The sequence below is a fragment of the Elephas maximus genome, chromosome 9 (assembly GCF_024166365.1).
Source record: "Elephas maximus indicus isolate mEleMax1 chromosome 9, mEleMax1 primary haplotype, whole genome shotgun sequence".
Taxonomy (NCBI): Eukaryota; Metazoa; Chordata; class Mammalia; order Proboscidea; family Elephantidae; genus Elephas; species Elephas maximus.
In genome coordinates, this window is record NC_064827.1 from 11,337,197 (window position 1) to 11,361,040 (window position 23,844).

Sequence of the window (23,844 nt, forward strand, 5' to 3'; positions counted from 1 at the left end):
TATCTCCCCTAAAGTCAAGGCAAAGTAGGGCTCTTTGGTGTCATTCCCAACAGAGTATTGTCTTCTTTTGACAATACAAAATAGTCACCCCTTGCATTTGGATCTTCATTTGGGGCTTAATGTAGGGTCGCTATGAGACGGAATCGACTCGACGGCACTGGGTTTGTTTGGTTTTGGTTTGGTCCACCCTGATTCATGGCAACCCCACGTGTGTCAGAGTAGAATTGTGCAGCATAGGGTTTTCAATGGCTTGTTTTTTGGAAGTAGATTGCCAGGGCTTCCTTCCAAGGCACCACAGGGTAAATTTGAACCTGGAACCTTTTGGTGAGCAGCTGAGAGCGTGAAGCATTGCACCCCCCAAGGACTACCTTTTGGGGTCAGTCCCTAGTCTGTCTTAGTATGGACGCTCCTCTGAGACCTGTCCACCACGGGTGACCCTGCTGGTATAGCTTCCATAGCGTAGCTTCCAGCATCACAGCAACATGCAAGCCACCAAGTACACCAAGCTGACATATGGTGGGTGGTTCATTGCTTAGGCAGCAAATTGAAGGAAGCATCCACAAATATGGTGTGAAAAAGCTTTGTCTTTGTTTTCAAACTTCGGCAAGAAATCCCTTAGAGCCACTTAACGCCAAGATGACTGTGGCCTTTAAAGGAACCCCCATTAAGAAAAAAAAATTAAGGGGTAGGGATAAATACAATAAATGCAACATAGGGTCTTATTAAAACAAAACAAAAAATCTTAAATCCAGTGATGTCCAGTGTGTATTTTTGTAAAGAAAAATGCTACCAAATGAAGTGCTGACGGGGGAGGGCCTGGATGGAGGTGCATCTCCTGGTCCCCGCAGGAGGTGGCTGGGCCTCTGGCGTCAGATGCCATCCTTCTGCGTACATGAGAAGCAACCCCCGACACTGCTCCTTTCCCACTGAAAGCCCAACTGTATTTCTACCCTCACGTTCTCCAGCTGAGGCAGAAGCAGAGTTTAGGTGGATCCCGTTAAGGCCCCGGAGCTGTGTGATCCACTTGATAACAAGGTAACCCCTTGGATTTACAATCAGCAGGAAGAACTTGGGTGCTGGAAAGCCCACTGTAGGACATCAGTCAGTATAAATCCTGGCTGCCCTCGGGGTCCCCTCGGCTCTTTGGGAAAAAAATCAGTCAGGCAGCGAAGGGGGTTAAGATATTACCGCTGCACAAGCGACTTTGAAATGAGAGGCCGCCATCTGAAGTCCATCCTGATAGAAGTCCCAGGGGCATGGCAGCTTTCTTCCTGGATCTCTTCTCATCCTATCAGTCATCTTCTTACTGATTGGCATGGACCTTCAAGGAGGCACAAAAAGGTTGTCTTCATCCAAATTGTACGCAGCCTCCTAGGACCAGCTCCAGTCTCTCCTTCTGCAGCAGCCTTTCTCTGTTAAAGTCTTGCATCACTGGTCTTTGGGGAAGTGTAACTTCGCCTCTCATCCTGAGTCCAAGTTTTATTGATTTTTTAATTGCAAGGGTAGGAAATTTGGACAGGAGAATCTCTGTGATTGCTTCCAGCTACAAAATCCCGTATCTGTGTGATTAGACACTTTTCAGACTGTCCTATCCTGATTTCCGTAGGACTAACATAGAGAGTATAAGGAGCCCTGGTGGTGCAGAGGGTAAAGCATCCGGCTACTAACCAAAAGGCCAGTGGTTCAAACTCACCAGCAGCTCTGCAGGAAAAAGATGTGGCAGTCTGCTTCTTACAAACCCTGTGGGGCAGTTCTACTCTGTCCTACAGAGTCACTATGAATCAGAAATGACTCAGTGGCAATGAGAAATGGGTAGGATAGGTATTGGCTTCACTTTCAAAGAAAATGGTGAGGTTGTAGACTCTTGGTGCTTTTGGACAAGAGAACTCCTTCACCCTACAGTGTCCCCAGATCCCTGGGTGGCACAGTTTGCGATGACTACTAACTTAAAGATTGGCAGTTGGAACCCATCCGGTGTTCCTCAGAAGAAAGGCGTGGAGGTCTGCTTCCCTAAAGATTACAACCAAGCAAACCCTAGGGAGCACAGTTCTACTCTGTAACACCTCGAGTTGCCATGAGTCAGACAGGATTCCACGGCCACAGGTTTCGGTTTGTTTTAATTCTATGCCCACGTGACTGTGCCTTGTGACATAACCCCCAATATGGGGCTGTTGCTGTTGGCTGTTAGCTGCTGCTGAGTCAGCCTGTCTCACGGCGATCCCATGCACACTGGAACCAAACGCTGCCTGATGCTGTGCCAACCCCATGAACAGCTGCAGAGTGGATTGTTGTGACCCACAGCGTTTTCCTTGGCTGATTTTCAGAAGTAGATCACCAGGCCTTTCTTCCTCATCTGGCTTAGTCTGGAAGCTCTGCTGAGACCTGTTCAGCATCAGAGCAACAGCCAAGCCTCCAGTGGCAGATGGGTGGTGGCTGCGCATAAGGTACGTTGCCTGGAAATGGAACGGGGGTCCCCTACATAGAAGGTGAGAATCCACCACTGCACCACCACAACCCCAGATACAGGGTAGTTATAAATATCATAAAATGCAAGTATAGCGCCTTAGGAGACCCTGGTGGGGAAGTGCTTAAGAGCTAAGGCTGCTAACCAAAAGGTCGACAGTTGGAATCCACCAAGAGCTCCTTGAAAGCCCTATGGGGCAGTTCTACTCTGTCCTATACGGTTGCTATGAATTGGAATCGACTCGAAGGCAACTGGTTTGGTTTGGGTTTTATAGAGCTTTAATTAAAAAAAAAAAAAATTCTCAAAACTTCCTAGAGTCAAATGGGGGCTACTTTCTGTTTGAAATTCAAGAATCTCTGAGAAAACAACTAGGTTCTCTGGTCACTATATGACCCAGCAATGCCACTCCTAGATTAGCCCTAAAGGACTTGAAATCAGGGCCTCACGCAGATACGTGTACGTGAATGCTTACTGCGGTATTATTCACAATAGTCAAATGATGGAAACAACCCAAGTGTCCACCAACAAAGGAATGGATAAGCAAAATATGGTCTATTCATGCAGTGGAATATTACTCCTCCAAAAAGGGAAACGAAGTCCTGATACATGCCATACATGGTGAACCTTGAAAACACGCTGAGTGAAGCAAGTCAGACTCAAAAGGAAAAGTATCGTATGATCCCACTTAAATGTCTAAACTAGACAAATGCATTGGTGGTGTTGTTAGTAGCCTTTGAATTGATTCCAACTCATTCTGACCCCACGTGACAGAGTAGAGCTGCCCCACAGGGTTTTCTAGGCTCTAATCTTCGTGGGAGCAGATCACCAGGTCGTTTCTTCAGTGGAGCACCTGGTGGGTTTCATCTGAAAACTTTTCAGTTCACAGCCGAGCACTTAACCACTGCGCCACCAGGGTTTTTTGGCAAGTCAATGGAGAGAAGAAGGTATCAGTGGTGACCAGGGGCTGAGGGGAGGGAGAAATGAGGAGCTGTTGCTGAAGGGGCACTGGGTTCCCTTTTCGGTGATGAAAAACACCTGGGGATGGATAGTGGTGATGGTCGCCCAGCACAGTGAATGTCATTAATGTCTCTGAATAAAGATAAGAACCAAAGCATATGAACTTAATATTCTGCTTAGTAAAATAAAAAGTGGAGGTGACCTTAGCTTAGGGTTGGGGAAGTTAGAAAAGCAAACTCTGGCATTTGGATGTCCAGTCCAGGGCTTTGTAAAGGGGGGCTTGACTCTCTGGGATGGGAAGCCCACCTTGGCTGGGTGCACTCTTTAGACTCACTCTGGGGGTTCTCCAGCCTCCCCACAGTGCCCTGGTGCCTCAGCAAGGGCTTCTTGGTTAATTAACAGACTGCTTTATGTGGCCTGGAAACCCTGGTGGCATAGTGGTTAAGAGCTACGGCTGCTAACCAAAAGGTCGGCAGTTCGAATCCCAAACCCCAGGAAATCTAGCCTACCCTGCCCTGCTTGCATACATAAGCTGTCTTCTCCAAATGTGGCTTTTGTGATCCTGCGCTGGGTGCAACCCCAATAACCAATAACGGCCCTGTATCCAAGTATGCTGTGTTTCCTCAGAGCCTGTGGGTATAATCAAGCGTTTCAAATTTTCACTCTTTCTCTTGATCTATAGGGTCACTATGAGTCAGAATTGACTGGACGGAAATGGGTTAACTGCGCTGTCTTGATTTGTATCTGAACTTACCTTGCCTCAGCCAACGTTAAATGATTAAAAGGCCACACCTGGACTGCCTTCTGGTCCTTCCAACCTAATCATTACTCATACCTGGGCCTCTCTCTCTTCATCACTTTCCATAGGTGGGGTACCCCCCAACCTCTACCACTTCCTCAGTACCCACCCTCTGCCGCCTCCTGGTTGTACAGGATCCTCAGTACCTTCACCAGGGTTCTCCTGCCCTTCTATCTACACACTTGGTAACACTGGGCTGCCTCCAGATTCCTCATAGCTCCTCATTCCCCACACCTGGGCTGCCTCCTGGCCCCTCACACCTCCTCACTCCCCACACCTGGGCTGCCTCCTGGCCCCTCACACCTCCTCATCCCCACACCCGGGCTGCCTCCTGGCTCTTCCTGACAATTCACTGACCACACCTGTGCTTTCTCCTGACACTTTCCACCTCCTTCCTCTGCAGACCTTTGCTGTCTGTTGACCCACCACCTCCTGAGCTACCGCACCTGGGCTATGGTGAGCTCCCTCCCTAAGACTCAATACATTCACATAGGTGTTCTCTTGGCTCCTAACTCCCCTTAACTTTCCATAACCTGCCTGGATCCTGAGCTTTCCCGGTTCCTCCTTACGCACACCTCAGCCATCTCCTAACCCCTCCCTCTTCCTCAGTTGCCACAACCAGGCTGAGTCCTGGTCACTCCTACCTTCTCACTTCCCACCCCAGGTCTGCCTCCTGACCCCTCCCACCTCAATAACCACACGTGAACTTCAACTGACACCTCCTACCTCCTCTCTCCCTACAGGTATGCCTTCTACTGAACCACTTCCCACCTTACACCTGAGATCTCCACAGCTTCCTCATTGACACTTCCCCCCCCCACACCTGGACTGTGTCCTCACCCTTCCCACCTTCCTTTACCCACCCCAGGGATTTATCCTGTAGACAGGCACTCACACAGATACCTGTCCATGAATGGTCACAGCAGCTCTACTCCCATCAGCCAATAGGTGGAACCAACCCATATGTCCATCAACAGATGACTGGGTCAACAAAGTATGATCCATCTACGCAAGGGAATACCATTGAGCTTTAGAGTGCGAAACTGACTCGTGCTACAGTGTGGATGGACCTCCAACACACTAAGGTAAGAAGCAAGATACAAAAGGCCACATGTTTCCATTTAGATAAGAAATCTAGAGCAGGTATATCCATAGGCATAGAAAGCCAATCACTGATTGCCAAGGGCACGGGGGACAGGCATGGGGAGGACTGCTTAATGGGTCCAGGGTTTCTGTTTGTGCTGATGACAATGTTCTGAAATAGACACTGGTGATAGTTGATAGGATCGTGAAAGTGCATAAAACCATGGTATCACACCCATTAAAACCATTAAAACCAAACTTTATTTAATGAGAAATCTACTGGTGAAGACAGTAAGAGCTATAAATGTAAATAAAGTAAGCTGCAATATGCTACATATAAAGCAGAGAAATACCCACTCAGATGAAGGTCAGGAAGGATCTCGTTCTGAAGCCGATGCTCCCTGGCTGGGGCTGAGGAGCTGGTGTGGAGTGGGCATGGTGACTTGCTGGGACTCTGGGGCCTGGGCTGGAGCTGGAGATGGAGGATCTGTGGCTACCTGAGCCCTGGTGTTGATGCAGAAGCAGGGTCAACATTAACTGGTGGCCTAGGAGTTGTTTCTGCAGGCGGCTCAGGATAAGAATCCGACTCTTCATCAGACTGTTCTTCTGGTGCCTGGGCCAGAGCAGCAGATGGAGGACATGGGGCTACATGGGGCCCCTGTGTTGGCGCAGGAGTAGGCTCGACATCAGCTGGTACTGCTGGAGACAGCTCTGTAGGTGACCCAGGATACAAGTCCCGCTCCCCAGCAGAATCGTTGTCTGGAGCCTGGGCCGGACCAGGAGATGGAAGACATGGAGCCACATCTAGCTCTGCTGTTGCTGTAGGAATAGAATGGACCTCAGGTGGTGGTCTGGAAGCTTGTTCTGGAGGTGCCTCAGGATAATGGTCAAGCTTTCCAGCAGCCTCTTCCTCTGGAGCCTGGGCCAGACCTGGAGATGGAGGACCTGGTGCAACATTGAGCCCCGGTGTTGCTGCAGGAGCAGGATCCACAGCAGCTGGTGGTCTGTGACTGAGTTCCGGAGGTGGCCCAGGATTAGAACGTGGCTTCCCGTTCAGCCCTTCATCAGGTGCCTGGGCCAGAGCAGCAGATGGAGAGACTGGGGCTACACTGAGCCCCATTGTTGCTGCACGAGCAGGATCGACACCAGCAGGTGGTCCAGGAGCTGGTTCCTCTGGTGGCCCAGGATGGGAATCCATCCCTCCAGCTGGCTTTCCTTCTGGTGCCAGTGTGGAAGCTGGTGATGGAATAGCTGATGCTGTGTGGAGCTCTGGTGTTGATACAGGAGCAGGATCGACATCTGCTGGGGGTAGAGGAGCTGGTTCTGGAGGTGACCCAGGAAGAGAACCCAGTCCTCCAGCAGGCTCTTCGTCTGCTGATGGAGGTGGTGGTTGAGGATCTGGTGTTCCATCCAGCTCCTGTGATGGTTCAGGGGTAGGATCTACCCCAACAGGTGGTTCTGGATTTGCTCTGGGAGGTGATCCAGGAGAAGACGCCTGCATTCCAGCAGGGTCTCTGTGTGGTGACAGGTGTGGGGATGGAGGACCTGATGATCTACGGAACTCCAGTGTTGGTATTGGAGTGTGATCTGCCTCATGAGGTCGCCCTGGAGCTCCTTCTGTGGGTGGACAGAGATCCTGAGCTGCTTTTAGACCTGATGCCGGCCCTGATGGGGGAGGCACAAGAGGAGAAATAGTCACCAACATGGCTACATTTCCTTGTGCTTTTCCAATGACAGAAAATATCCCACTGCCTTGAAGAGAAGTCTAAGGCCTAGATTTCCACCCCAGGAAGTCTTCCCAGACTATGGTCCACCAGAGGGGGGTCTGAGGTTACTCTGAGCTCTGGCCCAACCCCAACTCTGTGGGTCCTCCTTGTGGATCCCATCCTATGTCCCCCTCACAAGCTCACATGCAGGCATGCCCAATCCTCCTCACCCTCTGGTTCTGCCTCACTGGGTTCGAGGTGGTCCAGCTGGGCACAGAGAAGAAGGGCACGGTGTTCCAGGTTCGAGCCCGGCATGTTCACCTGCAGGTACTTCACCAGGAGCTTCAGGCAGGGCAAGTGTGCCGGCTGGTCAAAGTCTTCTGGGTATTCATCCATCCAGGTTTTCAGGATGAAAGAGATGGCACTGGGGATGCGTGATGAAAAGCAGGGTCAGAGGCCTGGCCTTTCCCACCACACTGACCTCCCAGGGCATCTCTGCAAGGGACTGGGTCCCTTTGTCCCTGACCTTCTGAAGTCTAGCCCTACTGTGTACCAGCCTCTCTGGCTGACCTGGCAGTGGGAAACTGGTCACTGAGCAGGGGCTTAAAACAGAGCCTTGGTCATAGAGAGAATTCTATCAATGGTTTGACCAACTCTCCCCCCTCAAACCCTGACTCATGTCTCTGTTTGTCCTCTGACACCCTCCCCACTGGACAGTAAACCCGAAAGGGTAGGAAGCAGTGTATCTGCATGTTCATCTCACAGCCTGGCACATAGTAGTGCTCCAGGTGTATTTGAGGCTGAGAAAACACAAGGTCTGTCTCCCATGGCCACTCTCTGCTGATGGACAGGGCCCCACATGGAGATGAGCACCCAAGACAAGGGTACATGACCGTGTTGCAGGTTTTTCCTCACCTCCTGATATGGTCCCAAATGGGGAAGGAATAATCAGAGATGGGAGGGAATTATGGGGGAAAGTGTACCTTCACGGGCCACACTGAGACCCCTGCCAACACTTTACTTCCCACTAAGCCCAGACTGCATCCCCAGCTCTGCGTGACTCCTTTCTCCTACTGGGGCCTCTGCTAACCTCATTCCTGCAGGGGCATCTACATATGTGGGACCCAGGATATGCCCAGCCCAAATCCTGTCACAGGCCTCCTCCAACCCGAAGTCTTCCTTGTAGACAGAGAACCCTCTTTCTCCACCCAATGTCCACTCACTCTTTCTGCTGGTCCTGGGGTCCTCTGTCCCCGGCTGAATGGGGGCAGTTGTATCCATACCTAGAGGAGGCATGAGGGTGTCTATGTTATATACTGTGGACACTACCTGCTTCCCATGTCTAGTTTTCCTGTCTGCCTCCTGGCTAGGATGAATATCTGGAGGGCAGGGTTTCTTTTCTGCTTTGTGTCTAGATGATGCTGAGTGTCTAGAAGAGTGTCTGCAACTGTAGGGGCTTCGTAGATAATTGTTGATTGAATGAAGCTAAGCAGCACCTTTCCCAGTGTCTGATTGTCCTAGGGCCCCTCTGTCAGCCACCAGAGATTCTTGGTCTGGCTACACAAAGGACAAGGACCCACTTGATAGGATCTCAACTGCCCCTTTTCAAATGGGGAGTAGGATTGCTGAAGACCATGGAGTCAGTGAGGGGTGAGGCAGACAGCTTCTTCATGGAGGAAAGGAAAAAAGTAAATGTGAACATCCCAGCCCCTCCAGCAGCCTTTTCCCTAGAGCTGGTCTAGCGGCACAGTGGTTAAAGAGCTTGGCTGCTAACCAAAAGGTCAACAGTTCAAATTTAGCTGCTCCTTGGAAAGCCTGTGGGGCAGCTCTACTTTGTCCTCTAAGTTCACTATGGTTTGGAATTGACTCAATGGCAACAGTTTTCTTTTTGGTGGGGTTCCAGGTACACACTTTACATGGCTTGTCCCATGTGGTACTGAGAGTAAATTCAAGGAGGCTGATCCTCTACCCCCCATCTTTTCAGAGGAGCAAACTGAGGCACAGAGAGGTGAGTGACATTCCCCAGACTCACAGCTGGTTAAGGGGCTGAGTTCCCTCTGGGCTGTGCAGGGCGGGCTGCTCACCTTTGGAACAACAGTTCCAGGACCTGCTGGGTGGTGGCAAAGGTCCTGTAGGTTCCCAAAAAGATATCGATGTAGGAGAAGTCCCCCTCTGTGAAGGCGGGCACCAGGTGCTCCACTAGCTTCTCCAGTGAGCCAGCCTTGACTGTCCTCACCACGCAGGTCTCATCTAGGTCCTGGTCCAACCCACGTACACACTGGGGTGAGAGAGTAAAGGAACATACCGTCAGAGGCACCATGTGAACCATAGGGAGGGTCGGGGTCCGGGACCTCTGTGACCTGTGGCAGGAGGTGGGACAAGACGCTCCCAACAGAAAACAGGAGGTGGAGATGATTAAACATATTAGGAGCCTCAAGCCATTTTGTTAATTATATTAGTTCCCGGTATTGAGTGGAGCTCTGCTGGCGCTGTGGCTCTGAGGAGCTTAGCTACTAACCAAAATGTCTGCAGTTCGAATCCACAAGCCACTGCTTGGAAACACTATAGGGCATTTCTCCTCTGTCCTATCGGGTCACTACGAGTCAGAATGGACTCCACAGCAACAAATTTGGCTTGGTTTGGCATTAAGGCCATTATCCTTGTGACTCCTCACAGAACACTCTATTGTGGAGGTGAGAACACCCAGCTGATTGTTGTCCAGTGTCTGTCATAGTCAAGGGATCAGAGCCCAGAACTGTCAGACGCTAGGGCCCCGTGATATTCCCTGTGTGCCACGTGAGGCCTGCTCTGCTCCTGACTCAGACTGGAAAGTGTGGTGCAAGCTCGCTACCTCCCCAGCTTGAGACAGCGCACAGAGCAGACACACCCATGAGACCCCCTCTGAATGCAAAGCAAGACACAGAATTTCTTTTCTGTGCATTTAAAGGGGGTTTTGAAAAGCTAAAGGTGTAGTGGTCGCAGATTCAGCAAAAGGTGAATGCCGGAAGATCCCTGGGTCGGAGAAAGACCCCCATAGGATCAAGGATCTGAACAGACCAATCATGAAGGGCATATATGAATGACCGGTAAAGGACTCAGAGGTCCTTCTCAGGGCCAAAACCACCTCAAAATGACCCTGCAGCTCTAGTGGCCAATGTGACAGCAGACTGGGAAAAATGGAAAAGAACCATAATAGCCAGAACAGCCTGGATGCAGGGACTGAGCCAGTGTCACAGACTGCTGGGCCACGTGACTGTGACAGCTGTCTTGGGAAGGAGTCTGGCTCTAGGGATCCTAACTTGGAATGTGCACATCCTTTGCCCCAGCATGCTGCCCCTGGGAGTTTGTCCTGGGTGGTCAGTGTGTGAGGACACACGTGAGGTTCCTGCAGCCCTGTTGTCGGTCAGTGTGTCAGGACACACGTGAGGTTCCTTCAGCCCTGCTGAAAGGGCATCAGAAGGAATCAGCCTAGGGCCAGCAGCAGTGAGATGGTCAGTCACTGTGGGAACCAGCCTCCCTTCTGGAATTTTCTGCAGCTGAGTCAGGACAGAGCTCCTGACTTGGAGTGGTCATGGTGATGTGTTCCCTGAGATTGCAGGTTGCAGAAATATGTGCATCATAGCCTGAGCCCTGTGCTTTTGGGTAAAAGAAGCCTGCTAAGCATGAGGATGTGAGAGGCTGGGAGCAGGTGTGGAAGGAGAGCCCAGCTGACTACTGCCCTGGGACTGTAGAGTTCAACACTGAAACAAGAACAACATGGAAAAAGATGTCTGAGCTGATGTGCAGCAAAAACAGTACAAAAGACTCTTTTCTGATATTCCTACAAATATACAGTGACTCTGTACCTGGCCGGGGTGGGGAGGGCAGTTAGGGGGTAAGGGAATGGTTTTGGCGGATTTCTTTGGGAGGGAACTGTGGCCCTTGAGAGCGACATCCCTGGGAGGGATCTAGGGATCTCCAGGTGGTGTCTGGCACATGTGTCCCATCTGGTCATCTCAGGGTCCTGGCTTGGGACCCTGCCCACACACACTCACCCAGAGCTTGCGCCAGCCCTTCTTGGCCCGTTTCTTGGGATAGATGGAGTAGATAATGCCATCCTCCTTCTCCTCGCGGATCTCCTTTGGGGGCTTCTGCAGAGAGAGTGCCCAACACTGGTACAGGGGGCATTAAGGGCTTCCCCAAGCCTCCACCATTCATCTCTGCCCCTTCAGGCCCTTGTGTCCCCTAGACCTTCGAGGAGCTCCTACTTTCCTGCCTATACTGCATACAGGAAGGTTCAGCCAGAGGCTACACCGTGCAGCCCCAGCCACATCCACTGGCCAGGGCCGCCCTGTGCTCTTCAGCCCCTCTCCGCCTCCCACATTCCAGGAAGGAGGAGAGATTGCAAGGGGAGTAGGGGACTCAGGAGCAAGGGTGAAGACATGGACCTCTGAGTATTGCACCAGGATCTAGGAAGAGTTGGTCTAGCACAAGGTCACCAATTTGCAGTCAAAGCCTGCAGCTAGGACTGTGGGGTGACTGCCACATACAGGGTGAACTCGAGCTCCTAGAAGGCCCAGGTAAGTGTGCTGACTCAGGGCGTGATCCCCCTGACCATCCCTCCCTAAAGCCCTGGTCAGAACTATGATTCCTGGGTAGAGATACAGATCCCAACGTCCTATGTGATGAAGCTGGTTGGACAAGGATGTGAAGCAGGTATCCAACTGTGCCACCCCAGCCGCCAGTCTGCAAGACACCCAAACGTGATAGACTCGGCCCACCCACCACCCTATTGCCAATCAGTCAGGAGGGATGTGGGGTGGCCCAGGTGGGATCACAGTGGTGGCCTGGCCTGAACTGGCATTTGGGCCACTCTGTGTTACCTTCGGTTTCTTTCTGGTAAATGGCCAGAGCCTTCGGGGATGGGGGATGAGACCACGTCTCAGCCTTCGTGAAAGGGTCGAACTCCTGGGTTTCTCAAAGTTCGACACAGGGGAAGATGATGAGCAACAACAAGAAAACATCTTTCTAGGTCGAGTGTCTCCACTCAAGTGAGCAAGTAAGAGGCTGTCTCTAGTATATGGGTGCCTGGTTACCAGCATTCCAAGTTCTATGTACTCCATCACCAAGGAAGTGAGGTCATATCCTGGGTCCCCTGACCTGTACCTGACCTAAGATAAGTTCCCCCCAAAATTGCATCTGAGATATTGAATTCTCACCTCTCCCCATGCCATCTCTAGAACTGTGCACAGATACGCTACTAGCAGCTCCTCCCACAGAACCTGGGGTAGGCCTGGGTGCAGCCAGGGCCCCAGCTTTGAGCAGAGCTGGATTCAGATACAGATCATCCCTCATAAGAAGTTTGTGAGTGTGGACACAGTCTTTGTGCTTCTCAGTGCCTCCTCAGTCTCCTTAGCACACAGTGGGGATCATTCTAGCATCTTCTTCCTAGGGAAGTCAGCACGTGTATGTGAGAAAACACCAGTCAACCCTTGGGCTGGTGTCACCTGTAGCTAATACACAAACTCAGAGATGGCTGAATTACAAGCAGGGGTGGGAAGTAGCATGGAGCACACCCCCAAACAGGGTGGATTCTCTTCCTGTGAGCTTAGGAAAGTTACTTCCCCTCTGGGCCTGGTTTCTCTCTCTGCCCCAGCAGGGCTCAGAATTAAACATCAGATATTCCTACCCTCTGCACAAAAGCCTCCAATAACTTCCATTATTTAGAATCAGACCAAGTGCCTCATCTCGGACTAGGAGGTGGGTAGCCTGCACAATGGCCCCCCAAAATCTCTCCTTCGGGTCTCAACATCCTGTGGGACCTCCTTCACTAGTGTGGGCTGGACTCAGGGACTTGCTTCCCAGGAATCTTTTTGTGGTTATAAGGTGCCTTAGAGTGAATTTCAACTCCTAGTGACCCTATTAGGGGCGATGCCTCCTGGCTCTCTCTTATGTTCTCTCTGTCATCTCTGTCTCTCTCTTTTTCTCTTTCTCACTGTCATTTCCCACTCTTTCTCCCTAGAAAGCAGCTGGTATGTTTGGCCTGCCCTATAATGCCCATGCGAAAATGACCTAACGTGGCCTGATCAACAGAGAGGAGTTGAGGACCCAGTCCAGCAACTGACAAGACTCCTGCCCACAACAGAGTGAGTAGGGAGTGGATCCTCCCCAGTGAAGCCTCAGCTGAGACCACATTGCCTCCTGAGAGAACTTGGGCAGAGTCATCAGCTTATCCATGCAGCATTACTGTCCACAGAGACAGGGAGATCATCAGTTTGTTTTCGCAAGATGCAAAGTTTTGGTGTGATGTCACAGAGGAGGATATAGCTCCTCCAACTCACCTAGGACCTAGACCTGCCCTCCTCCTCCCTCCCTCCTCTTCTCCACAGCTCACTCCAGCCACACTGGCATCATTCCAACCCCCTCTCTGGGTAAACTCACCCTGCCTCCCAGTCTCTGCACCAGCTGTACCTTCTCCCTGGCACATTGTTCCCTGACCCATGCAGGTCTGGCCCCTCCTGTCATTCTGTCCACATGTAAATGTAACCTCAGTGAGGCCTCTGGACCCCCATCCAGTGACCCCATCCCTCTCTCACTGGCTGTACCCTGCTTTATTTTCTCTAATGAATTTGCTCTTTTCTCTCCCATGTATCTGTCTCCATGCTCTTGTCCCTCTCTGCTCCATTGTGCACTAGCCCTGAAGCCCTAGTCAAGAAAGCTCCTATCCCATACCTGTGTTCAGGTGTCCTGGAGGCAGCAGATCTCCTGGATCCTAGGGAGCAAAGGACCAGGACCTGCAGTTAAACTGGTGATATGGTGAAAAACGGAGACTCCCTAGTCCCTGCTTTGCCTCAACAGGCCCGGGGGTATCCAAAATACTCAGGAGGTACCCTCCCCACATTCAGGACAAAGGCCCTAATTTCTTAGGAGGACCCCCGGGTTCCACCAAGGACTGGACCTGGTCTCATGGTCCATGGCTCTGCCCTGCCCTGCTGGACTCCAAGTTCCTAGTCCCTGCACCCCAGTGCTCTTGTTGGGGGAATAATCAGCTCAGGAAAGTAGGAAGCACTTTCCTAGGACCTCAGAGCGCAGTGGGTCATCCACAGAGAACCGAGGCCAGCAGACACTTCTGTGAGCCTTGGAATCCTGGGGCTCACCCACTCTAAGCACCACAATGTACAGAGGAGGAAACTGAGGCTTTCCGTCCTGCAGCCCCTCTACTCTGAAGTGGCCTTGTCCTAGCTCCAGGGAACCAGAGCAGTGACTGTAGGACCAGGCCTTATCCAATCTGTGTTTCTGTGGGGATGCTGGCCCTGGTAGACCCCTGGGAACCTTAGGGTCCCTCTCCCTTCACCCAGCGTCTCCCTGTCCTGTGTTGTGGGCCGTGCGGTTGTAGCTAGGAGATTGAGGGCCACTATCCCAAGACAGAGCTGCCTCTACCCTCTCTCTTCTTTCCAGTGGATCGCCTCCTTGGTGTCCTCTTCTCTTCTGACCCCACCCTCATGACCCCATCTGTGAAGTCAATGTGTGCGCGTGTGTGTGCGTGTACCTGTGTGTGTGTGTGGTGGTTGTGAGAGGTTATCCGCCTCACAATGGGAGGGAGTACCTGGGTTTCCCCACATCTTGGCAGCTCTTGTTCTCAAAGCAAACCCCATGATAGGGGCTGAGCCCTGGCCTAGGAGGCCAGAATCTTCCTCATCTTCTGGACTCTGCCCACTTGTTTGTTCTGAGCCGTCCCTGCCTTTCTCTTGGATTCAGTTTCCCAGTTGTGTATTGAGGGTTTGGATATGGGAACTGCTTCAGTGCTAGCTCAGGGAGGGCTGGGGCCAGGACCCCACCCTGGGGTGGACGTGGGTGGCAGCTCACGGAGAGCACGGCACGTAGCCTTCTTAGCATGAGGGATGCCAGTGGACACTGCCAAGAGTGGCCAGGCCGCTGTGCAAGGCCCAGTGTGAATGCCGCCTGTGTGGCCTGGGACTGCCTGTATAAGTGGCCCGCCTCCCCTTCTCGCAGGCACAAAATACTGTCCTCGTGTTGGGTCCCATGGTGTCCCACCGTCACCTCTTCCATCTCAGTGTCCCCACCCACGTGGGGTCTGGTGTCCTAGGATCACTCTGCCCAGTGCGGCAACAAGACATTGGGCCAGATGGACATGGAGAGCGTGGGGACACAGGAGACCCTGAGTATCCCTCCGGCCTGGGTCTGCTCTCTGAAACAGCATCAGGAGCCACACCCCTCTTCTTCCCCACCTCCTGCCCAAGCCTTACTTCTCAGTCCCCCGAGCCCCTCGCTGAACTAGAACTAGGCCCCAAAGTGCTCCTGGAGTGACACCGCCCTTGTTGCAGGTCGACTGGAACACCTGAATCTCAGGATCACCTCTATTCCTGGGCCACAGGGAGGGCGTGGTGCTGAGAGCCTGGGTTGGGTGCCAGGTAGGGAGGGTCCAGGAAGTAGGTCTGTGCTCCTGTGGGAGGCCCTCTCCCCACTCCCATCCAGGCCTAGCCTGCTCTCAAAGCTGGGAGCAAACTGCCCCTCCTCCAGGAAGTTCTCCTGGATTCTACTCTCATCTCCACCTCCAGTGAGGCAGGTCTCCCCCTCTCTGTGCTTCAACCCTCCCCATGATTCTAAGAGGAAGACTCCTTCCCAGGGAGGGGATCCCTTTCCCATATCCCTCCCTCAAACAGCACCAAAGCTGGACACCTCCCTTGTCTTCTGAAAGTTGATCATTCTCCCTTGGGGGGCGGACCCCGTGTCCCTCAGAGAAGGTCCTCTGACCCATGATCAGCCCTCTATACCTCTCATGCTTTAATACCACGGGGTCCCACCAGGGGGCAGAGCACATGTACCCACATGGACCTGAAAAGAGGTGGGGGTCTGGGTGCCAAGACAGGGGGACCTGCTTCTTCATGTGCTGCCAACACCTCTGAATTCGATAACATTTTAAAGGGTCGGTTCAGGCACAAAATTGTCCTCATCCTAGTTGTAGGCAGTCTCCAAGGACCAGCTCCAGTCTCTCCTTTGGCAGCAGGCTTTCTCTGTCAAAGTCCTGCATCACTGTTCCTTGGGGAAGACTAATTTCACCTCTCATCCTGAGATAAGCTTTTTTTTTTTTTTATTACAAGTGTAGGAAATCAGGACCCGAGAATCTCTAAAGTTGCTTCCAGATTTAAAATCCCATATGTTTGTGATTATACTCCATTCAGACTGTCCTCTCCTGATTTCTGTAAAACAAGCATAGAGACTATAAGGAGCCCTGGTGGTGCACTAGTTAAGTGCTCAGGTGCCAACCAGAAGGACAGAGGTGAAAATCCACCAGCCTCTCCGTGGGAGAAAGATGTGGCAGCCTGCTTCTTGGAAACCCTATGGGACAGTTCTACTCTGTTCTGTAGGGTCACTGTGAGTCAGAGTTGGCTCAGGGCCAATGGGGTATGGGTGTCATAGGCCCTGGCTTCACTTCTGAAGAAGATGGTGAGCTTTTAGACTCTCAGTGCCTTTGGACAAGGAGAACTCCTTAAACATTTCACTGTCCCCAAGTCTTTGGGTGGCACAAATGGTCTGCATTGGCTACTAACCTAAAGGTTGTCAGTTTGAATCCACTGATCAGCATCTGAAAAGAAAGGTCTGGCAATCTACTTCCATAAAGATTATAACCAAGCAACCCTATGGAGCACAGTTCTACTCTGTAACACATGGAGTTGCCATGAGTCGGAATGGAGTCCATGGCAACAGATTTGGGTTTTTTGTTTGTTTTTAATTCTATACCCAAGTGACTGTGCATTGTGAAGTAACCTCCAACGTGGGGTTGTTCTTGTTTGCTGTTAGCTGCTGTTGAGTCAGCCCCTGACTCATGGTGACCCCATGCCCACGAGGACGAAATGCTGCCTGATCCTGTGCCATCCTCATGAACAGTTGCAGATTGGATTGTGTGATCCATGGGGTTTTCTTTGGCGCATTTTCAGAAGTAGTTTTCCAGGCCTTTCTTCCTAGCCTGGCTTAGTCTGGAATCTCTGCTAAAACCTGTTCAGCATCATAGCAGCATGCAAGCCTCCAGTGGCAGATGAGTGGTGAGGGCATAGGAGGTGGACTGGTTGAAAATCAAACCGAGGTCTCTACATGGAAGGTGAGAATTCTACCACTGAACCAGTACAACCCTCAAGATGAAGCAGTTATAAATATAATAAGATACAAATATAGAGCCTTCATTAAAAACAAAAAATGCTCAAAGCTTCCCAGAGCCAAATGGTGGCTATTTTTGGCTTGAAATTCAGGAATCTCTGAGAAAGCAACCAGGTTTGCTGGACACCATATGACCCAGAAATTCCACTCCTGGGTATAGACCCAGAAGACTTGAAATCAGGGACTTAAACAGATACTTGTACACGAATGTTCATTGCAGTGTTATTCACAATAGTCAAATGGTAGAAAGAACCCACATGTCTACCAACAAATGAATGGATAAACAAAATATGGTCTAAACCATACAATGGAATATTACTTATCCATAAAGAGAATTGAAATCCTGATACCTGCTACAACGTGATGACCGTTGAAAATTTGCCTTGTTTTAAGCCACTAAGTTTGTGGTAATTTGTTACAGCAGCAATAGCAAACTAATGCGGTGACTCTCAAACATGTAATGTGAATTTAAGGATTGGGGTAGTTACTGGAATCTCTTAGGTTTTGGGTATTCTTTCCTTTTAAATGAAATTTTCTCTAACTGGTGCTAGAAAGTGTGATCTTTACAAAGAGATCAGAGATTGTGGGATCAGTTGTTTTATTTTCCTTTTTTAATATATGCAATTTTGTCACTAGCGTGTGTATATAGACAGGTGCTAATATGTGTTCGCCGTCATTAATTATCTAGTCAATGTTGAGCAAGTTCTCATTCAAATCAAATTTGTGCAGGTGCAGAGTTTCTACTGGGAGTCATCTTCCTCCTCCAGGCTAGTAGCTTGGTTCACTTTCAGAAAAGAGGACTCAATATGATCAATATTCATTTTTAATACATGCATACCTATCGTTTCTAGCTTGGCCGATGGTGAGTTAAAGTCTAGCTGTTGGACCTGTTGTAGTAACTCTTCTTTTTTGTTGCTGTTTCCTTCTTTCTCAGTTAGATAGAAGATTAGGTAGGTAGCGGTTAGGTAGCCACTCTGGGTCAAGAAATAGTGAAAATAGCAAGACAAACCACAAATCTTCCCCAGGCCTCAGTTTGGATGTCTCTGCCCAGCAAGTCAGTTTCCATTATAAATTTATTCAACAAACAATAACAAATCTAAAGATTATTAGTTTATTTGTATGTAAACTAATATGTAAACTCGTACGCTCTTTTGAGGGTAGAATATATTGAGTACGATGTGATAAATGGTTACATATCTGAGCTCCTCAGGAATAGACAGTCAGCCAATGAAGTCCCTATGCATGACAATGGTTTAATCCACAGCTGGCCATGGGGATGGTGCAGGATTGGCAGCATTTTGTTCTGTTGTGCATGGAGTTGCTATGAGTCGGCGGCCAACTCAGTATTAGCTGACAACAGTAATAACAACAAAGAACAGAAAAGGCCAGCCTAGGGACATGGACAGAGCCAGCTCTGAACGTGGAAAGCACAGGCAGGGCCTTTACCAAACTTGTACCACATGGAGGTTCCTCTTAATTCTTTGCCAGGCCGCCCATGATGGATTGTTCTGGCCCTTGGTCATTCAAAGAAGCACGGTCTCTGACCTGCACATCTCACCGCCTTGCCATTTTTCTAAGCTGGTGCTTCTCACAGTTTCTTGAAGGTGGTTCTAGAACGACTTGCTTCAGAAACAAGTTGCCAAAGATTCAGCTTCCTGGGCCTGCCAGTGGATCTAATGAAAGCTTGAGATGCATTGTCTCACCAATGGCACTTTCTGACCTTTTGTTCCGAAGCACCTAGGTAGTTCCTTAACTTATAAGAAGGGTTTTGGCATATAAAAGGGCCACTGAGGGTACAAAGAGTTAACACTCTCAGCTGTTAACCAAAAGGTTGGAAGTTTAAGTCCACCCAGAGGCACCTCAGAAGATACACCTGGTGATACGCTTCTGAAAATTCAACTATTGAATACCCTAAGAAAACAGAACAACCAGAATGAAAATAATGAGAATGTTCACACATTGTAAAGAATGTAACCAATGTCACCAATTTGTGCTGAAATTGTCGAATGGGAATCTAACATCCTGTGTAAACCTTTCCCAAATACACATCAGAAAAAAAAAAAGAAAAGAAAACTCTATGGAGCACAATTCCCCTCTGACACACGTGGGGTTGCCATGAGTTGCAATCGACTTGACCACAATATCTGGTTTGAGGGTATTAAAGCTGAATTGTGATTTGGGAATCAGAATAAATCCTAGGTCTTCTCTTTAGAGAAGTCCATGCTGTATACCTCCCAAAACATCCCTGCCATTGAGGTGCTTAGCCAGCTACCTCCTTTTTTTGTCCACTGGGGCTCTGTTTGATTTATCTGTCCCTATGCTGCTTATCCCCCACGTGTCTGTCAGTTTCTTGTACTGTGGGTGCTTCCATGTTGCTGGGATGCTGGAAGCTATGCCATAGGTATTCAGATACCAGCAGGGTCACCCATGGAGGACAGGTTTCAGCTGAGCTTCCAGACTAAGACAGACTAGGAAGAAGCACCTGGCAGTGTACTTCTGAAAAGAATTGGACAGTGAAAACCTTATGAATAGCAGCAGCACATTGTCTGATATAATGATGGAAGGTGAGCCCCCCAGGTTTGAAGGCACTCAAAAGACAACTGGGGAAGTGCTGCCTCCTTAAAGTAGAGCCAACCTTAATGACATGGATGGAGTAAAGCTTTTGGGACCTTCGCTTGCTGATGTGGCATGACTCAAAATGAGAATAAATAGCTGCAAAGATCCATGAATAATCAGAACCCGGAAAGTATGAAGTATGAATCTAGGAAAATTAGGAATTGTCAAAAATGAAATGAAATGCATAAACATCGATATCCTAGGTATTAGTGAGTTGAAATGCACTGGTGTTGGCCATTTTGAATCAGATGGTCATATAATCTACTATGCCGGGAATGACAACAGGAAGAGGAATGGTGTTGCATTCATCATCAAAAAGAACGTTTCAAGATCAATCCTGAGGTACAACACCGTCAGTGATGGGACAATATCCATACACCTACAAGGAAGACCAGTTAATGCAAATCTTATTCAAATTTATGCACCAACCACTAAGGCCAAAGATGAAGAAATTGAAGTTTTTATCGGCTTCTGCAGTTTGAAGATTGATCTAACATGCAATCAGGATGCATTGATAATTATGGTGATTGGGATGTGAAAGTTGGAAACGAAGAAGGATTGGTAGCTGGAAAATATGGCCTTAGTGATAGAAACAATGCTGGAGATCGAATGTTAGAATTTTGCAAGACCAATGACTTCTTCATTGCAAATACCTTTTTTCACCAACATAAACGGCAACTATGCACATGGACCTCACCAAGCAGAACACAAAGGAATCAAATCGACTACATCTGTGAAAAGAGATGATGGAAAAGCTCAATATCATCAGTCAGAAAAAGGCCAGGGGCTGACTGTGGAACAGACCATCAATTGCTCATATGCAACTTCAAGCTGAAACTGAAGAAAATCAGAGCAAGTCCACGAGAGCCAAATACGACATAGAGTATATTCCACCTGAATATAGAGACCATTTCAAGAATAGATTTGACACATTGAACAGTAACAACTGAAAACCAGACAAGTCGTGGGATGACATCAAGGATCTCCTACCTGAAGAAAGAAAGAGGTCACTGAAAAGACAGGAAAGAAAGGAAAGACCAAGATGGACATCAGAAGAGACTCTGAAACTTGCTTTTGAACGTCGAGCATCTAAAACAAAAGGAAGAAATGATGAAGTAAAAGAACTAAACAGAAGATTTCAAAGGCTGGCTTGAGAAAACAAAGTAAAGTATTACAATGACATGTGCAAAGAGCTGGACATAGAAAACCAAAAGGGAAGAACGTTTCTCAAGCTGAAAGAACTGAAAAAAAAATTCAAGCTTCAAGTTGCAATAGTGAAGGATTCTTTGGGGAAAATATTAAATGACACAGGAAGCATCAAAAGAAGATAGAAGGAATATACAGAGTCATTACACCCAAATGAATTAGTTGACGGTCAACAATGTCAAGAGGTAGCATATGATCAGGAACCGATGGTCCTGAAGGAAGAAGCCCAAGCTGCACTGAAGACATTGATGAAAAACAAGGCTCCAGGAATTGAGGAAATATCAATTGAGATGTTTGAACAAATGGTTCTAGCACTGGAAGTGCTCCTCATCTATGCCAAGAAATATGGAAGTAGCTTCCTGACCAAGTGGAAGAGATCAATATTTCTGCCTATTCCCAAGAAAGGTGATACAGCAGAATACGAAAATCATAGAACAATATCATTAATATCTCACGCAAGCAAAATTTTCCTGAAGATCCTTCAAAAGCAGCTGTAGGAGTATGTCAACAGAGCACTGCCAAAAACTCAGGCCGGATTCAGAAGAGGATGTGGAACCAGGGATATCATTGCTGATGTCAGATGGATCCTGGCTGAAAACAAAGAATACCAGAAGGATGTTTACCTGTGTTTTATTGACTATGCAAAGGCATTTGACTGTGTGGATCATAACCAATTATGGATGACATTGCAAAGAATCGAAATTCCAGAACACTTAATTGTGCTCCTGAGGAACCTGTACATAGATCAAGAGGCAGTTGTTCAGACAGAACAGGGGGATACTGAGTGGGTTAAAGTTAGGAAAGTTGTTCGTCAGGGTTGTATTCTTTCACCATAACTATTCAATCTGTATGCTGAGCAGATAATCTAAGAAGCTGGATTATATGAAGAAGAACGGCGCATCAGGATTGGAGGAAGATGCATTAAGAACCTTTGTTATGCAGGTGACAGAACCTTGCTTGTTGAAAGTGAAGAGGACTTGAAGCACTTACGAACAAAGATCAAAGGACCACGGCCTTCCGTATGGATTACACCTCAACATAAAGAAAACAAAAATCCTCACAACTGAACTAATGAGCAACATCATGATAAATGGAGGAAAGATTGAAGTTGTCAAGCATTTCGTTTTACTTGGATCCACAATCAACGCCCATGGAAGCAGCAGTCAAGAAATCAAAAGATACGTTGCATTGAGCAGATCTGCTACAAAAGACTTCTTTAAAGTGCTGAGAAGCAAAGATGTCACCTTGAAGACTAAGGTGCTCCTGACCCAAGCCGTGGTATTTTTAATCGCATCATATGCACGTGAAAGCTGGACAGTGAATGAGGAAGAATGAAGAAGAATTGATGCCTTCAAATTGTGGTTTTGGCAAAGAATACTGATTATACCATGGACTGCCGAAAGAATGAACAAATCTGTTTTGAAAGAAGTACAACCAGAATGCTCCGTTAGAAGCAAGGATGGCGAGACTGCGTCTTACATACTTTGGACATGTTTTCAGGAGGGATCAGTCCCTGGAGAAGGAAATCATACTTGGTAAAGTACAGGGTTAATGGAAAAGAGGAAGAGCCTTAAAGAGGTGGATTGACACAGTGGCTGCAACAATGGGCTCAAGCAAAACAATTGTAAGGCTGGCACAGGACCGGGCAGTGTTTCATTCTGTTGTAAGTAGGGTCGTTACGAGCCGGAACCGACTCGATGGCACATAAAAACAACAACAACAACATGTGGCTTATATTCCTAATGGCTGTAGACAGGATGTTGACCTGGACAGCAGAGACCGGTAGTTTGTACGACATTTTCCAATCATTCAAGTCAGAGTTTGAAATTAATTTGGTGTTGGCCTAGCTGTGCGTGAGAACCTTGTTGTCATTCTTCACTGCTTGGAAGCCAGCTGGCACGCTAAGGATCAGGTCTGCTCAGGGACTTGTGGCTGCTGATTACCTAAAATCTGCAGGTCAGGTGGCAGGCCAGAGACGTCTACAGGCTTATGTCCAGGAACCTGAGGTCAGACAAGGAGGAGAGTGCAGGGTGGAGAAGAAAGAGAAAGGGGATACAGGGGAGGGTAGAGGGAGAAAGAGCTTCACCATTTACATACTGGAGGCAGGCCACATCCCCAAGGAAGCTCCCCTTTTAACTGATTGCTGCTCACATCAGTTCACATCATGGAAAGTGATTACATTCTATTCCATTATGGAAGAGCAGCCAGTCCCCTGTCTGCCAAACCACTGAGAATCACAGCCTAGCCAGGCTGACACACAGTGTTAACCATCACACAGGCTAAAAGGTGGCATGAATGTAAGTAAAATTTAAAGTGCTAGAGAGAGAGACAAAGACTGCTTTTAACTTTGATTTGGGAAAGATTTTTCTTTGCATGGCCCAGCAATCGTGACTTTGAACCCAAAGGGAAATTTCAACCCCACTCGCCGTTGGCCAGGCATTAAACATTGTTTACATAGTCCTAATAATATAAACTACATATTGATTTTCTAATTTCAGAGCCAATCCAAGGACAAAGCAGGAACATTTTGGTGATAGCTGCAAGACAGAATGTAAATATTGACAAACTCAGCAGGGTAGCCTTGGGGCCCTGGTTGTGCAGTGGTTAAGAGTTTGGCTGCTATCCAAAGGGTCGGCAGTTCAAATCCACCAGCTGCTCCTTAGAAACTGTATGGGACAGATCTACTGAGTCGGAACTGATGCTACTGGTTTTTTTTTTTTTTTTGGTGAGGTAGAGATAAGGCTTGGAAAAAAAATGTCTGATACAAAATGAGAGGTGAAAGGAGGGGACAAAGATGGAGATAACGGGGACGTGAAAGGACATGTGGAGTACGTTGGTGTTGTTAGCTGCTGTCGAGT